Source organism: Podarcis erhardii (assembly GCF_964252035.2).
Source record: "Podarcis erhardii genome assembly, chromosome: 8".
In the NCBI taxonomy this organism is placed as follows: Eukaryota; Metazoa; Chordata; class Lepidosauria; order Squamata; family Lacertidae; genus Podarcis; species Podarcis erhardii.
Genome location: NC_138499.1, coordinates 44,491,492 through 44,506,917, shown reverse-complemented (window position 1 = coordinate 44,506,917; position 15,426 = coordinate 44,491,492). Strand labels below are relative to the sequence as shown.

At 41.5% G+C, this 15,426-nt stretch overlaps 1 protein-coding gene and 1 long non-coding RNA gene across 2 annotated transcripts in view; both read right to left on the bottom strand.

Moving 5' to 3' along the window:
• LOC309348487 overlaps positions 1-562 on the bottom strand; it is a 71,505-nt gene extending 70,943 nt beyond the window's left edge. The window contains exon 1 of the long non-coding RNA XR_014159415.1: positions 441-562. This is a non-coding gene — a long non-coding RNA (uncharacterized lncRNA). The remainder of the gene's footprint in view (positions 1-440) is intronic.
• Positions 563-13,050: 12,488 nt separating this feature from the next.
• The window catches only part of LOC309348482 (uncharacterized protein), a 142,688-nt gene continuing 140,312 nt past the window's right edge, over positions 13,051-15,426 (bottom strand). The window contains exon 3 of the transcript XR_014159399.1: positions 13,051-13,484. The gene's annotated coding sequence lies outside the window, so the exon portion shown is untranslated. The remainder of the gene's footprint in view (positions 13,485-15,426) is intronic.

Sequence of the window (15,426 nt, the reverse complement as noted above, 5' to 3'; positions counted from 1 at the left end):
TTCAATCAAGTCGAATAGGTATGTATGTATAGCTTTGAAAAAGGGTCTGATGCCAAGAGGAGAGGAGTATTCAGCACTGAAAAAAACAGAAATGGCTGCTATTTTACTAACCCATTGTACATTTTTCTTTAAAAAGGCAACAACCCCGGGGGGGGAGGGGGAGGTAGGAATTTATCTGTTTAAACACTTGGCAGCCAAAAGAACCATGTCAAGATGTGGTAGATGTATGGTCAGGATTTAGAGAATGCCCAGGCCTTTCTATGCTGCTCCAGTGGTGCAAAACAGCCATTGACCCAATTAGGGCAGATTTACAGTTGCTTTGCATTACTGAAACAGCAAGGTAGCAGGAGCACACTGCCGAAATTGACCTGCACACGCTGCAGCCAAGACATTTCACAGAAAGGAACGGCCGAGTTCCATATATTTATTTAGATTCCTACTGTAAGTGGCTCAGTCGACGATAGCAACCAGCAGGTCCCCAGTGAAGTGTGCTTTGTTCTCAGCAGTTTTGGAATTCACTGGCAGGGTTTGATGGTCCATGTAAGCATCCTACTTTGCTCCCCCCCCCCCGCCAGCTGAAATATTTTATACGTAAGAATGTTATCAACTGTTCTGTATAATGAAATGCCTTCACACACATGGATTCCAACAGCTGCTATGTTAAAACTGAATTCCATTTTACAACAAAGTCATAGGATTCTGACTCTTTTGGGTTGCTTGTCCCCCTCTTTTCCCCATACTCATAAAAGTAGCTCACTTCTGACTATCACTCTTTTTTCTCTTTAAGCCCAAAGTATCTGGGTTTTACAGCAGAGCTGTTTTTGGATTAATGATTCCCAACTGGATTTCTTCACTGAGACTGGGAGAGGTCAGAGCTCCACAGGGGAGGGGCCCCAGCAGCAAGTCAGCTTTGAATATAGGAAGCTGCAAGTTCAATCCCCAGCTTGTGTTTAAAAAGCTGCAAATTCAATCCCAAGCCTCTGAGGTAGTAGGGCTGTGAAACATTTCTGTCGCAGGCTCCAGAGAAAATCTGTCACTCAGGGCTGGTAGTACTGTGACAGACAAGCCATAGTATAAGGCTTGGCATCTGATCTTCCTACAGAGCAGGTTCAGATGTGAACAATCCTAACTTGCTAACCTATGGGTTTGGGAAGTCAGGAATGAGCATTTGGGTGTTTACGTGTTACATTCCATGGGTGTGCAGTGTTTGCACCTGTATACACAAATACTGGAGTTGTACAGATCAACAAGACACAAACATCTCCACCTGCATTACAAAGCAGTACCATCTCAGGACACAGTAACATCACTTCTACCTTTTCCTGTTTCTTATATGGCTGAGATCCTATATCCCAGTAGGTGAGTACAGTGGTACCTCGGGTTAAGTACTTAATTCGTTCCAGAGGTCTGTTCTTAACCTGAAACTGTTCTTAACCTGAAGCACCACTTTAGCTAATAGGGCCTCCTGCTGCCGCCATGCCGCCAGAGCATGATTTCTGTTCTCATCCTGAAGCAAAGTTCTTAACCTGAAGCACTATTTCTGGGTTAGTGGAGTCTGTAACCTGAAGCATATGTAACCTGAGGTACCACTCTAATCTGTGTTAGTCCATGGCAAAAAGACCCACTTAAAACCACAATTGCTAAAAGAATCTTGAAAGCAAAAAGGGGCAGTTAGAGTTTAGTAGTAACCGTCAAATGGAAATTGGTATTTGGATCCTTTCATAACCAAACTTTAGACATGAGTTGTTCCAGGGATCAGAAAAATAATAATAAAAAACGTAATTTGGGCACTGGCCATCTGCTCCTTTAAAGAGATTAGCTATTGCCAAGCCCATGGGCTTTGTGCAATGGTGCCTTTTAAATATCCACAAGCAGGAAGTGAAGCATAACATGGTACTAGGATTTCATGGCCAAAAAAGAGAGATTTGTCCGGGTTTCGATTCCATTGTCCTTGCATCCAAAGGAAAAAAACAACAAATGCTTGCTGAAAACACGATCCTCTTGCACTTTTGAACTTTTTGTGTGCATTTACAAACCAGCTATTTCTCAGGGCAGGTGGGTGGGGAAGAGAAACATAGGCGTGAACTGTGAACCATTTCAAATATCTCTGCTAGAGTCATTCCCTCTAAAGATTTCCTAAAATTTCCTCCAGTAGCCCTGCACATGTTCTCACAGAAAGCAGAAATGTGTGATCTAGGTGCGAATGATAATTTTGCTTTGGAAAGTTGATTTATGTTCACAAGCTCTTTCAGATCACTCAGGTACAATCTGCCGAGACATCCTTCTGACACTATTGAAATGAGTCAGACCTAAGAGCTACTTTTCCAGTGAATGGTGTCCTTACAAAGCAATGCTAAAGTCCTGGTAGTCATGTGATTCACATGCAACAAAGAAGAAAGAACAAGTAAAAGGAACGTGATGATTTCATTAGGTCAACTAAGCATTCACAATGTAGGAAGCCTCTGAGTTGCATAGTATTATTTGGGTACACTTATTTGGGTGGTAACAAGATGGGTAGCTGAGTTAGTCACTGGTGGCAAAAACTTCACTTTACTTCGAAGACTAACAAATATATGATAGAAACAGTTCCCAAATTCCTCCTCCCACCACCACCAACCACTTGAAAATTGCTGAGGGTCCTGCTGGATCACTTACGTAATTCTTGTTCTTTCGCCTATTGTAGCAATTGTTGTGCATTGTGCTAGAAACAGCACACTTTGTAATTGTATCTTAATCACTGCTTTTATTTCTTATGTATTGTGTTTTAGTTTGTTAGACTGTGAATTCCATAGAATTCTTTGTTCTTTTAATTTAGAGAAAAAAGTGTTTTGGATAATAAAAAGTTAAATTTATGTTTTTTGGGGGGAGGAAATCTGGAATCATGCTTTTTTTTTACCTTTTAAATGTGTGTGCTTGTTTAGTTTTTTAGCCTTGGATATGTAGGTATAAAGCAATATATGAATTCTAAAACTTATGTCATGTGGCAGGGCTTAATTTCAAAATAAGAGGTATGGAGTCAATCTGGTCAGGAAATCATAATTGGACCCTCTTACATGCTAACTCTTCCTCTGTCCATACATGTGCAAAGCGCCATCACTATGCATATGTGTAATGACACACTTTCCGAAATCAGAGCTGTACAAGTCCTATTGTGATAGCAATGATAAAAATGACAGCCCTACCAAGTCCAAAATGTTACCAGCTGCCAATGATAGACAGTACCAGGCTAGATGGTCCAGTGATTTAACTCAGCACAAGACAGTTCCATATATTACCCTGCAATGAAATCAAATGATTGACCAACCTGTGAGATGGAGGTCACTGTTCCTTAAACATATTTAAACAGCAAATGTTCTTTTTCCCATGCTGTAATTGTTGGACCCTGTTAAGTCAGAGGGCAAGTTAAGGCCATGTATGGGTTTATGACAAATGGAAAAAAGGAGGGACTGTGCTTCAGCTGGCAGTAGTTTAAAATGACACCCTCAGTGTCTTCTATATTCTGTGGTGAAGATGCGGTTTGTGACCTTGTGTTCATTTTAAATGTTACAAGTATTTCCTTTGGATCTATTAGGATGATTACATAGGCTTCATTTCTCTCCTCTGGGCAAAATAAGCACAGTGACCACTCACAACAGCAGTAATTGATGATAGCGCAGATATCCTAGCATTGCTAATGTAATTAGCACCTGGGGGGGGGGTAGAAAACCACTGTGCTTATTTTGCAAACATTTAAGCTGTTAACAGAATAGTCACAGGGTGTATTCCACACAAACACCCGTTTCTTTCCATCTGACCTCACTGTTTACATTTCCCTCTATATCCCAAAGTTGGGGAATCCGCTCTATAGACCCATGTGCATATATACCGGAGGATCACTTTTCATGCATCTAATGCAAGAAAGGTGATTGACAGATGGCTTCTTTGTTCTAGGAAGAGCCCGGTCACTTCATTTCTGGGAATTACACCCAGCAACAAGAAGCAGGTGGTGGAACAGCACAGTTAGCTCAAATTCCTGATAGTTAAATAAGTTAGGAAATTACCATTCAAGTAGGAAGATATCAGCTGCCTTGGGAAGTTGGCTGTCTTGCTGAGTTCAGAATTCATTGTTTATCCATGTTATCATTTAGCCTTGTAAACACAGTGACATCCACAACGTGAAGGTAAGGAGTGAAACTGCTTACTCATGTTTCCTATTGTCTGCCCCGACCTCCATTGTCGGGCGCAACAATGTTTCAGCACATTGGCAAGAAAGAGAACTTGGAGACTTATGTGGCCCCAGGCAGATACTCAACTGATTTTTCTTCTTCTTCATGTTTCAGAATGATAAATGCATCTCTCTCCCTCCCTCCCCACCCCTCTCTGGCTGCATAATCGGGTAAGAAATGACTGATGGGAAAAGCAGGGAGGGCAATCAATCTGATCATCTAAGGTTATCCAGGTTCCTTGCCTTTCAGGAGGTGCACAGAGTGTCCAGAGGGCTGGCTTCTGCATGTGCTTTCCTGGAAAGCTTTTCTTGATAGCTGTACAGCAGACCCATAAGGATAAGGGCATAAACTTGCAAGCAATACAAATCAGATTGCATTAGCTGCCAATGACAATGCAATTTAGATTAATGCTGCACATGACCCTGGGAGTGGTGATAATTATAATAAGAGTGAAAAACTGGTGGTTGGCAAGCAGAGATGTCTGTCCTTTGAACCATTGGGTTCATGTGCTCACTTAAATACAGACACAATGTCCAAAGCTTAGACTTGTGGATCAAGGAGGGCAGGCTAAAGTTGTCTGTAATCTGCAAACTTTTTAACAGTGTTTGTGATCTATTTTTTTCAGGACTGTCCTCCACATCGGTTTCCTTAATTAAAGAAAACTAAATGCTAATCATTGAGAGACAGTATTGACAAATCACATAATAGGATCAGAAGGTAATTTACCTTCCCTGGTTCTCTCAAACACTTAATGTTGTCCAGCCACTAAAATGTCAGCATCACTGAATTAGTATTACTATAATAATCCCTATTGATAACAGCATTTGCCTCATTTTAACATTTCTTCTTAATGCACTATTAACAAGATTCCCATTATCATGAAGCATCAAGACTTCCCACTTATATGGGAAAAAGTGAAAGGGTCTCTAGGATAACGCATTGTAGTGAACACAAGAAGATTCTGCTGGACCAGACCAATGGCCCATCTAGTCCAGCTTCCTGTTCTCACAGTGGCCAACCAGTGCACAAGTACACTCTCCTCTCCTGCAGTTTCCAGCAAATGGGATTCAGAAGCTATAAAGCCTCTCATTTTGGATGCAGCTCACCCCAGATGGTCACTTCTTGGCCTTATCACAGACTCCTGGCCTTCTGGTCACCTTTTGCTAAGGATTCCCATGGGTGGGGCTTGTGATCCTTCAAATTTTGTTGAACTACAGCTCCCATCACCCCTGATCATTGGCCATGCTTGCTGGAGCTGACAGAGTCCAACAATATTTGGAGGTCCACAGTTTCCCATTCCCACAGTAAGTAAAAGAGGTATTTCTCCCCCCTCCCCAGTTCTGTTATGTATGTCTTAGCTTGTTCTTTCCTGAAATGCTGGCTGCTGTGAAGCACTGAATGAGGGATGCAGACATGTCTCATTTCCAGACTTTCCTACTCTCTGAAGTATCTGAGACCATGGCAAACGTTGGCTTTCTGTTGGGGTTGAACTTTTTTTGATGTTCCCTTGAATCTGATCCCCAGGTGTTCTATTATTATTATTAGATTCATTAACTTCCTTTCCCAGGTCCCAGGGAGGGTTACAGCAATATAAATACAGCAGTAAAAACAGTTTAAAGCAAGCTATGTGGAGCTGTTGATCTTGCTAAAACTAATTTGACTGACTAGGGCATAATCCCATTAACCATTTTCTATCGATAATCATTTTATTGTCTTTAAAGGGCAGTTAGAGCATGTTCTTGGCAACACGTCTGCCAACATCCAGGTATGGAGGGCAGTGGAGAGAAAGGAATAAGAATAGCCTAGCAAAGGAGATCCATGTGAGTCAACCCAGCAGTGCCACTTGGTTTTGAACAGAATTTTAACCTTCTGTGTCTCCATGACTGGCACTTTAGTTCCTTTTCAAGTTGCCTATCAGGTTTTTACAAAAGACAGCATTCGAAAGGTCAAGGATCAGCTCCCAAAGGAGCAGGGGGGGAGAAAAAGAGATTGTCAAAGGTTTGTTTTATCCTCATTTTATTTCCTTCAACACATACACATAATGCTCATCTCAAATCAATGGCACAACAAGCTACATGAGTGTGGCCAAACTGTGTCAGAAAGAAAGAAAGCCCCTTTGGGTATCTGTCAAAGGTAGATAAAATCTATTTCTGGATATAACTCCATGCCAGTTGGAATGTTTGAACTTTGTGTTCATTGGTTAATGCTGAGTGTTCTTATACCAGTGGCAAATGCCTATATATAAAGCATCCACTTCTGTTATCTCTTACTCCTTTTATTCCAGTAACTGGCATGCTGCAGGAGCATGTCCTTCAAATTTCACCTCTGTGAGGACATCATTCCTGCCAGAAACCCACCTCCCAAATAGCCTTGCAGTGAGAGCCGTCTATGAAATCAGCCAGAGAACCTGAAGTACTTGCAATATGGTGAGGTGTCTGGCAACAAAGTAGTTACATGGGAAGGGTCTACCTTACTCCCAGTAGGTGTGGTTGGTTGGTGGGAAAGGAAAGACAAAAGGGTGTGCAAATCCCCTACCCACCATAAATCCTGCAGTTAGCAGTGGATATACTGGTAAAGAAGGATCAGACACATATATCACCTATCCTGAGCTGTTTCCTACTCCCACCAGTAACCATACCAGTTAGGCTCAACTAGCTATACACGGACATGATTCAAAGGACCAGCATGGTTGTTATTGTTCAGAAACACAAACACCCCAGTCAAGTAGAAGGCAAAGAGGCAGCTTATAGCCTACCTCCAGATATCCCATGGGGTCAGGTTAAGCATGAATGTCACTAGGATGCTTCACAGACATGGCTACAAAACAATGTGTGCTCTTGCCTTGAATGGGACTATCCTCCCCCCCCCCAAAATAATAATATTTATTACTTTTAAAAGGAAAAAAGACAGAAGACAAAAAACAAAAGAGAAAAAAAAGACAATACAATACAATACAATATATAAACAATACAAAACACAACCTAAACCCATTAAACTAAACACATTAAACTATACTAAACCAAACCCACTCCCTAACCCTAACCCTAAATAAAACAAAACAAAAACTATTTTTAAAAAAATACATTCCCCCTTTTCGATACTCTTTCTTTCATTCCCTTGTTTCCTCGACCTCCTCCCACCTCCCTTTTTGTATTCCACTTCTACTAGTTATTTCAGCAAATCTTTTCCATCTTTCTCTATTCTCTATCATATTATAAACAACATATTTTTTTAACCTTATTTTAACATTAAAACTAAAATACTTATATATGCTTAACTCCTTATAACATTTCTGCTAAATCCATAAAATATCAATCCACCATTTTTCTATCACTCATTAATTTTGCGATATTTCTATATATAAACTTTAAATTTTCCAATCTTCTTCCATCAACTCCTCTCCCTGGTTTCAGATTCTGCCAGTCCTTTCCATCAATTCCATATAGTCCATCAACCTTGAGATCTTATGTCCGAGGCTCTTAACTCTTTTCCAGGTCCCTTCTGCAAATCTTCTTCATATTGTTTAATGCTAGAGAGCAAATCTCGAGAGAACTCCATCCTGACAATACTTTTATTCCTTCTGGACAGTTCAGCCAAATTTCCATAGTTGAAGCTAGGGTCTATACAGTGTTTCAGGAAAGTATTTCAAGATTCCTCCAAATCCAAAGGCCCCCAAAACTTCAATCTCCTCCAAATCCAAGTCCATGTCCCAAAAGTCAATTAATCCCTGGATAGAGGGATCTTTCCAACTTTCCTTCTTCAGTCCAAGCCGGGATCCAATTCTCAAAATCTGGCTTTTTCTAGATTCAATCATAAAAGGTCTCAATTTATAGTCCTCAATTTGCTTCTGTAAAACTAAGGATCCCGCTTGTGTTATTTTAGGTTCAAAAACAATGACTTTCTCCTTTTCCTCCACCATTTTTTCTGCCAAAGTAGGTTCCTGTGCCAGGTCCTGAATTATTTCTGTGTTGGTGCTCGCTTTTTGTCTCAAATTAGTCACTTTCTGTTCTAAATTATCAATTTTAAAAGTCATGTCATCCGTCTTTTTATGAAGCTCTTCCAGCAAATAGTTTATCTTACATAATGCAGTCACAATAACTTCTCCCATCAACATTTTGAATGGTCCAAGGTCAATCTCTGGTTCTCAGAATCCTTATCTTGCAGCTGGAGACCTCCCAGTTACACACCTATAACAATTTCAAAGGCTCCCTCTAGAGGGAAACAGTCTCTACTTGTATCAGTTCTTTCAAGCACAACTCAAGCAATAAACATAGTTTCGATTTTCAGTTACTTTTTCCTCCATTTTAAATGCAGAAGAGGACAATGGAAACAGTATCTTACTCTTATTTTAGCTAGCTGTCAAATCCGTTCTGTCAATGAACTTTCCCCAAACGTCATCTGGCAGCCCGTTCCCAGGTTCGGAGCTGTGGTAATTTGATTTCCCCCTCACTCCTGCAGGCTTACTAAGTTCAAAATTTCCCCCCTCTTCACCTGCTTCCAAGGGGTTTTTTGTATTTTTAACCAATGGAGATTTAATCCTTTGTCAAAAGCTTTCAAAGACTTTAGCTTTTAATGTCTTTGCTTCAGTCAATTTACAAAAGCAGAAGGCGGACTTCCTGTTTATGACCTTCCCGCTTCGGCACCAAATTAAGGTATTTAAAGATCCACTTTTCCGTTCTACTCACGGGTAGTTGTTTAAAATCCAATTGTCCACAGGAAAAAGTCAGCGCTCTCCAGCAACAGCAATGCGGCTTCACTCCGTGAAAGAAGCAGTCGATTCAAAGCACCGCGCCACTCACCCCACGTCGCTCCGGATCCCCAAAACAGGGTTTCCCCGTGAGTAGGGGAGGTACAAAAGGTGCCAGCCGAATCCCAGGTTCACAAGCTTCTCCCGCTTGTGATTTCAATGGGTCTCTGCCTTCGCCGTGGCGGTCAGACCCTGTTTTCACGGAGTAAGTTCCTCCCGATCGGAGGAGCTCAGCCATTGCCGGAGGCGCCAACCTGGAAGTCCCTGAATGGGACTATCCTTTCCTCACAGTCACCCTGGCATAATATACACATGCACTGAAAGAGTGTATCACTCTTCATCCTCCTGAATGGCGAATGCATATGAGTAAGCAATGAATAGCCTCTTCATTGCAGTTCTTTTTCAGTGTCTGGCAGTAGATGTTCCCAGGTCAACTCTTAGCTGTACAGCCACACGTGGAGCAAGTCATGTGAGTGCTGATGTCATGTGCTCGTGAGCATGAATAGATTTTTGCATCTCACATGGCAGTTGCATGTCACATAGCTTGCAAAAAGTCAGTCAAAAATCCACACTTGCAGCAGCGACACCCTTGGCTTAAAAGACATACAGTGTGGTAAAAAGGACAGCATGATCATATTCCAAAGTATCTGCTACACACTGGGGGTTTTCACAGTATTTTTGGTGTATAAATGTGTGCAGTGGGGCTTTCCCCCAATGTTTTGGTGCTGCAGCTTCCCATAGGTTTGGGGATAAGAGCTTTTCAAGATGACAACCTTACCTTCCTTCCTTCCTTTCTTTCTTTCTTTCTTTCTTTCTTTCTTTCTTTCTTTCTTTCTTTCTTGGCTAGCTCACCAAGACCTGCAATAACAACCATTTGTCACTTATTATATGACCCATAGATATTCTTCCTGTTTAATAAGTTCTCTGCTTATTTTGGCCTCCCCACTTCTCGCATGATGCTATCTTGGCTTTATTTTTTAAGCAACTGGCAGATCCAGAATGGAGAGTACAAAGATGGTGAAAGGCTCCTGAATTAAGTTTTGGCAGTTGGAGTCAGTGCCAGGGATGCCAGGAACTGTGTCCTTGAGAGCCTAGTTACAGATAGGTAGCCGTGTTGGTCTGCCATAGTCAAAACAAAACAAATTCCTTCCAGTAGCACCTTAAAGACCAACTAAGTCAGTTCTTGGTATGAGCTTTCGTGTGCATGCACACTTCTTCAGATACCATGCACGCACACCATGCATGATACCAGATACCATGCATGCACACTTCAGATACCATGCATGCACACTTCTTCAGATTCTTCAGGTATCTGAAGAAGTGTGCATGCACACGAAAGCTCATACCAAGAACTGACTTAGTTGGTCTTTAAGGTGCTACTGGAAGGAATTTGTTTTGGCTTGAGAGCCTAGTGTGGGTTTTGCTTCACTGTTACTGCAGGTTTGGTCCAGCATGCAACTGTGATAGAGTAACTGTCATAGCTCTGTTCCCAAGCCACGGACTGATTCCTCAAACTAACTCATCTGATAAGGAATGTGTTAAATGAAAATTTACAGAGTTTCACAAAGGCAGGCCTACTAGAACAGATGGTTCCATGAGGGAGGTCTCAATCCATTCCTTAGCAAACCTCAACTTGTGCATAAATGAAATACTGAGCAGGTCTCTCTCTCTCTCTCTTTGGCCTTGATGGATAGCTGTATTTTGATAGATACTGGTTATCTTTAGAGTACAGTGGTACCTCTGGTTATGAACTTAATTCGTTCCGGAGGTCCGTTCTTAACCTGAAACAGTTCTCAACTTGAGGTACCACTTTAGCTAATGGGGCCTCCCGCTGTTGCTACTGCACAATTTCTGTTCTCATCCTGAGGTAAAGTTCTTAACCCGAGGTACTACTTCTGGGTTAGCAGAGTCTGTAACCCGAAGTGTTTGTAACCCGAGGTGTTTGTAACCCAAGTTACCACTGTACAACAGGTGTAAATTGAAAGTGACTCTTGGAATCAGGACAATCACAGCCAAATAGAATACATATCAAAAAGGCAAACCTAGATGACTTGTGCTTTATTCTAGAGAGATTTGAGAATCACATTTCCAGGATACATTTCAGCATATCTAGTGTGCATTCCCAGGTGTGACAGCCTCCCCAAAATTTCTTTTCAATTCCTTTTGACATCAGATGACTTCAGAGCAGGAGTACAGTTACATAATCTAATTATCTCAATATTAATTTATTACTGTCATTTATGTGGAATGTTAATTATTACTCAAATGGATAACCATGTGGCTGTCACAACTTTTAAGAAGTAATTTCAATTTGAACTTGACATCAATATAAACATGACAATAGCATTTTGCCATTACATATTGCCATCATGTACTTTCCTTTTCTCATGGGAGCTGACAGAATATGATTCATAATGATAGCTTTAATATACATCCATGCATAACAATAAGGATTTATAATAATATTAACATACATAATGCCATCTGTATTGGATTTGTCAACATTAATAACCAAGATTTTTCCCTTTATGCGGCATACATTTTCACGTGTCTGTAATTGTCTTCATTAATACACATTTATTATTACTATGAAGCTCATGTGCCAAACCCCCTTTATTATGCAAATGAGGCTGCAGCACACACTCAAAGGCAGTGGCTCTCAATACATCACTTTTATCTTTTAATAAGTCTTATAAAAGGCAAGTCGGTTAAAAACTCAGCCCTATTAATTAAATTTGGTTTTGCACTGCTGAACTAAAAATGATCCTGGTGTAAGGCTTCCACAGAGCCATTGGTTATATATCCCTCTGATTTATCTGTATAATATCTCTCGGCAAAAACCATACTGAAAGAATATCAGTCTCTGCCGGCAAGTAATGAAACGAAGGAAATGCACATCTAAAGATGGAACCCTCATCTGTCTGCCCCATCTATTTTGACATCCAGTCACAAGTCGGCATTTTGACGTGGTTGAAAAGGCACTTGCAGATGATGTGCATGAGTTAGAGGGCATGTGGCAGATTTCACTCTTTACTGAGAATTTCCACAAACTTAGCTTAACAGGTTTTCTATTTTAAAAAATCCAGCTATTTACAGTGCAGTTGTTTAAAACAAGAGCAAAGAGAACAATGTCGCTGACATCTGTGAAAAAGCTCCAGAGCAATAAAGGTGTCGACTTGTGATGATGAGATCTAAACCAATGGCAACGTCGCTCCACAGGGAGGTCTTCATAGGCTCTACATCTTCCATTGACCTGAATCATCAAAGACCTTATCCTTTTTACATCAGAGTTCAGGCTTCCAGACTGTGCTCCTTTTAAACAAACAAGAAAGCAAAATCAGCTGAACAAATTAGGAAAACAATCCTGTCAAGCTGAAAACACAAATGCCAGAGGACTACTGCAGGCCTTGTGCAATTGTAAAGACAAATACGATTATCCCTGCACTTTACACTCTAGGCTATTGCAAACAGGGCTGCTTCTCATGCTTCCTTTCTTCAGGACATGGGTCGCCAATGTGGTGTCCATCAGATGTTGTGGACTATGACTCCCATTGACCCTAGCCAACATGGCCAATGGCCTGCAATGATGGCACCTGTAGTCCAAACCACTTGGATGGCACTATGATAGCTATTCATCCCCTAGAAAAGGTGATTTCTACACTGAATTAGTCCATTGTCTGAATGCAAATAGTTTGCCAATAGCAGGGGGAGAAACAAGGGTCACACTAGAGATTGCATCACTTAAAGAAGCATTACTTTGAAGTAAGGAACCTGGAGCAAAAATCCTACTCCTCTCCCTTTCTTGGCAAATGGTTTGCTAAAAGACGAGCAAAATTGGAGGTTGTGCTCCAGGCTGCCTCTTTTTAAAATGGTAGCTGCCAGTTTAAATGTGGTGGACATTTTTCTCCATGATTGTGCCTGTCCTGACACATCACTGAAATGAAGGCTCTTTGCAGAAACAGGACCCCATCTTTTGTGAAACAGGACCCCATCCCTCTTATTTTGACTCAGGGCTAGTTACTTATTAGTCAGGAAATACAGCCTAGAGGTTTGGGAGGCAGCTCCTTAAAAACATCAACTCAACATTGAAAGCACCTACCTAAGAGAGGGTAGTGATGCTATTTGCATTTTGAATTGCTTTCTTTAAAGTGGAAGTTGTCACTAGTGGTGTGCATCAAATTTGTACCAATCTCAAACTGAAGAGGGCTTGTCTGAACTCATAAGAACATCTGAAGAGTGCTACTGGATTGGCCCAATGACTTAACTAGTCCAGCATCCTGTTCTCACAGTGACCAACCAGATGCCTGTGGCAAACCCACCAGCAGTACCTGAGCACAAGAGCACTCTGTCGTCCTGTAGCTTTGAGTGACTGGCATTTAGAAGTGATGTTGCCTCTGACCGAGGAGGCAGAGCATAGCCACTGTGGCTAGTAGCCACTGATAGCCCTCTGCTCCATAATCTCAGGTGAAATCTCTCTGAAGTGCCCTGATTTGAAGTGGATACATCTGAAGTGGTTGGGGAAGGCAACATGTCTGCAAAAAATAAAAGATTAATTCCCAGGCTTGGCATACAAGGAAAATGTCTGGGTGGGTAAAAGCTCTTTTGCGACTGGTAGGACTCTCTTTGACACACCTCCTCAGTTACACTTCCAAGAAACAATGGTTTAGACTTGGGTCTCATCCCAAGGTAAAGGGGCATGGTCTAAACCACCGAGCCTCTTAGGCTTGCCAAGTTCGAATCCGTGCAATAGGGTGAGCTCCCGTTGCTTTGTCCCAGCTCCTGCCAACCTAGCAGTTCCAATGCGAGTAAATAGGTAAGGCTGTTGCAGGACAGTAAACAGTGTTTCCATGTGCTCTGGCACTCATCACGCTGTTTCATGCATCAGAAGTGGTTTAGTCATGCTGGCCACATGACCCCAAAAAGCTGTCTGCGGACAAACGCCAGCTCCCTCAGCCTTAAAGCGGAGATAAGTGCCGCTTTAGTGCCGGTCAAATTTAACCACCAAGGGGTCCTTTACCTTTACCTTTTACCTCATCCCAACATCTCCCACAGTGGCACCCAAAGACACCCAATTTGCTTACAGAATACATTTACCTTTCTGCATCCTTCCCCAGCACAGTCCTCTACACGCCAGAGTTTTTGCCTGCATAGTTTCCTGTTGCATTTAAAGTGCTTGTTTGATTTTCCCTCTGAAATCCCTTCCTTGCTTGCCTTATCATCAATTTATATTTGCTCCGTGCAAGCTAATGCTCCACTTATTTTCTCATTTGAGCAACACTTCCGCTTTTTTAAAAAGGAAATCTTCTCACCTTTTATGGTTTCCTTGACACTGCTATTTAAACACACTGGCATTTTCTAAGGCTTCCTCATCCGCTTACTGACCTGTAGCATACATTTTATCTGAACCTCTATTATAGAGGTTTTTAAATAACTTCCACGCTTCCTGAAGAGATTTGGCCTCCTTCAACTTCCTTAAGTCCGCACAGAGAGTATAATGTGTTATACGAACTCAGTCAGCTTTGGAAAAATATACAAACAGGAAAATAAAGTTGATAACCAGTACTAAAAATGGTTAAACCATCTACCCCACCATTGCCAATGTAATAACTAACATTTCAAGTAATGTTTAACTCAGAGGTAGCTAACCCACAGCCTGCAGGCTGGATTTGCCCCTCCCAAATGATGGTTCATGGCTTTCCTGGTTCCCACCCTTGGACACCGGCTCAGGTAATCCTCGAAGTTTTCTTAATGAAATCAGCACATTATTTCTGCATCAGCTCAGACTACAGGTTAAATGTTTAAAAGGTACCATGACAAAGTCTAGGATATATGGCTAGTCATAAGAAAAGACATTTTTCCAACATCTGACATACCTCTCCTGCTCTGTTTTTACAGCAATGGGGCTTGTGATTCCCAACAACCGGTATAAGAGGCTTAATGCCTCTGGCAGTGGATGCTTGCAGCAAAGGAAGTGTGGAATTCTGTTAACACAGGCTGGAGAATGACCAACGTATAAAGTGTAAACCTGGCCACATTCCCAGCTCTATTAAGTTTCAAGTACACATGGAAGTACATTTAAAGCGCCATTACCAAAGCAGATTCTTAGGTGATTTGGCTCCGTTAACAACAGATTTCATATTACGCATATGATCAGAAGGTGTGATGGGGAGAATAGCAGGGGTGCTATCTCAGAATGAAGAAGAAGAGCCACATATTTGGGTGATTAAAACAAGAAGGGATTGAGAGGAACTACAAAAGAATTTGCAAGCTGTGTGAATGGGTATTGCAATGGTAAATGCAATGCAATGTAAGCTAGTGTAAAGTGATGTGCATTGGGACAGAAAATCACATGCACGCATGCGTGCACACACACATGCATATGCTCATGGGGTGTGAACTAAAAATGATTGACTAGGAATGAAATCTTGGGGTTGTAATGAACAGCTTGTAAAGATGTCGACTGAGTGTACTGCA